The sequence below is a fragment of the Anastrepha obliqua genome, chromosome 3 (genome assembly GCF_027943255.1).
Source record: "Anastrepha obliqua isolate idAnaObli1 chromosome 3, idAnaObli1_1.0, whole genome shotgun sequence".
Classification (NCBI taxonomy): domain Eukaryota; kingdom Metazoa; phylum Arthropoda; class Insecta; order Diptera; family Tephritidae; genus Anastrepha; species Anastrepha obliqua.
The window spans coordinates 52407888-52411065 of NC_072894.1; positions in this window are offsets into that span (position 1 = coordinate 52407888).

Sequence of the window (3178 nt, forward strand, 5' to 3'; positions counted from 1 at the left end):
ACGTCTTATAGAACGTGGCCGAATGAAACCTACGCACGGCGCGCATGCGTTTTGCGATAACAGACAAGCTTTGCTTGTGGCAGCATTATCTTGAGGTATTGTTTGGTCCTGGTGCTGCGTCCAGTTTGCTTTGCCTACGAGCAACAGAGGCTGATTGAGTGAAGGAGTGTTGTTGTCATTGAAGTGATTCGCGTTGCGTTGAATTATACTTCGAGTTAAAGTTGTAATATTGGTAATATTGTAAATATGATGTAAGAATTGATAAAAAAATTGTTTTCCTGGGTTGTTGTTCTCGACAGCACACACTTAAATTTGTAACGACATGAGACACTGGAAAAACGTATGGCAAAGCGGATGTTTAAAAGAACAACATTAAGATCTACGCTCTCAGCATATGTTCTGTAATTCTCAAAATGCTTATACAGGGTGGGCCAAATAAGACCTAAAACCAAATGGGCCAAAAACCACTAATGTTAAGGACAAATAACTTTTTTATTTTTTGACATATTTATTTTTCTCTTTTTGTAGGTTATAATTGAATTGTTGGAAATTTATTATGGAACCCTACAGTACAACACAACGCGTTAAAATTATCGAGTTTTTCTATTCTTGTCAACGATCAATTGTTTTAACCCAGCGTAAATATCGACATATGTCGGATGAAGCGCATTTCCATTTAAATGGTTATGTCAACAAACAAAACTTTAGATTGTGGGGCTCTGAAAATCCAAGTGCAACACACCAACATCAGTTACTCCCATCTAAATGTACTGTTTGGTGCGGTGTTATGGCCACTAGAGTTATCGGTCCATATTTATTCGAAAATCAGGATGAAATGCCCGAATCGATTTCAGGAACTTTTTACAGAACATTGATTGAAAGCTTTTTGCGGCCAATGGCGGAGCAGTATCCTAATTTGTGGTTTTAACAGTATCTCAATTTGTGGTTTCAACTGCGCATACTGCTAGGCAAACTATGGACCTGCTGCGTAACATTAATAGGTCTTATTTAGCTCACCCTGTACAAATGTTTCCTCTAACAACTATTACTTCTCACTCCTGTTATAAGTTTTCATATTCTTATTTCAAGCTCAGTGTAAACCTCTTCTTATTAAATATACTTATAATATTACTTATTTAAAAGGTAGTTTTGTAATTGAAAAAAAAAAAAAAAATAGTAGTAATAATTCATGGTTTTTTGTTATTATTCATTCTTATATGTTGCTACTTGAGAAAAATTCAAGGCAGAAAAAGTGTCCATACAGTGTCCTGGTATAAACTTAAATTAGTACCTAAAATAAATTAAAAAAAAATAATTGGCGCGTACACTTCTGTTAGGTGTTTGGCCGAGCTCCTCCTCCTATTTGTGGTGTGCGTCTTGATGTTGTTCCACAAATGGAGGGACCTACAGTTTCAAGCCGACTCTGAACGGCAGATATTTTTATGAGGAGCCTTTTCATGGCAGAAATACACTCGGAGGTTTGCCATTGCCTGCCGAGGGGCGACCGCTATTAAAAAATGTTTTTATTAATTTTGCTTTCACCGAGATTCGAACCAACGACCTCTCTGTGAATTCCGAATGGTAATCACGCACCAACCCATTCAAGTTCTTAGGTGAATATTATTTCTCATCAACTGTTATCAGATTCATATGCCAAATTTGTGTTATTTTTGGTTATGTTCTGCTTTATGTCAATTTTGCATCGACAATGGCACATGGTAAGCCTACTAGCCAACTGAAAATATTTAGTCTTGCTATAAATTCTGTGACAAACTTTACAATGCATACGGCGAGAAAAAATTTGCAGAAAAAAGTTTCGTTATTTTTGCTTTTGTTCGTATGCATTGAATAGGTCGAGCCAAGGAGCACCAAGAGATTGCATTGCAGTGATTGTATTACAAAAGTGCGGTAAAAGTCCACGTGAAATTCACGAATTGCTGAAAAAACTTAATGTTTTGAGAATGTTTGTTTACCGCACGATCAATCGTTTTTTCCAAAGTGTCTGAAGTGACAGAAAAAGAAGCGGTCGTTGGCGCGTGGTGCAACCTTAAAAGCCGTTCGAGAAAGAATTCGCAGAAATCCCCTTAGATGGTAGAAAATTATGTCCAGTGAAATGAATGTATCGACCAGATCCATGTCAAGGCTAATTAGAGATGATCTCCACATGAAAGCTTTCCGTCGCTCTACTGGTCATCTTTTGGCAACGCGCTTGAAGAAAATTATACTCGACAGATGCAAGCAGTTTCTTCGTTGGTACGCGGTCAACAACCATGAAAATATTCTATTCACACATGAGAAAATGCTCACTGTTGAAGAAGTTTTCAATCAGCAAAACGACAAAGACGCAATGCTAAAACTCTATTACTGCTAAAATTTCTAAAGACGTAAAAAATGTTGTTCCAAGCGTTCAGAGTGGCCACCATCCAGCCTCCGTAGTGGTTTGGCGTGGCGTGTCTTGTAAAGGCGATACATCTCTTCATTACTGCGAAAAAGTGGTTAAAACCGGGGCAAAAGTGTACCAGGAGGATGTTTTAGAAGGGGCATGGTGAAGCAGTTGGGCAGCACTCTCTTTAATAGAGAACGTTGGATCTTCCAGCAGGATTCCACCTCAACCCATTAGACAAAATCTACCCAGCAGTGGCTAATAAATAATATTCTTGGGTTCACAGTCGCAGAAGATTGACTGTCTGGAAGTTCAGATCCATTGCACTACAATTTGTGGTGAAAATTGGAGAACAGAGCCATGGAGACCTCGCAGAAATTTGGACAGCCTCAAATAATCTCTGGTTCAAACAGCGGCGTCAATATCCATGGAAACCGCGCGTGCTGCAATAGCTGAGTGGTCTAAGCATTTAAAGGCTTGTGTAAAAACAATAAGTGACCATTTGGAATGGAATTTCAATTTTTTTTTAATATTTACATGAATAAATAATAATAACTTCATTGAAAAAAGTCTTATAATTTCATATCTATAACGGATTTAACTTGTAACAGAACTTATGGCAGTACAAAGTAGATACACACTTTTAGCAAACAGTATGGCTGACTTGCAAACATTATTGGATAAAGTCACCAATAGCGGTCAACAATTCGGACTAAGTATAAACATAAACGAAAAAACAATTTAATACATGCCAGCGTGAAACCTACAGTCACTCCTTTGCACTAACGATAATTG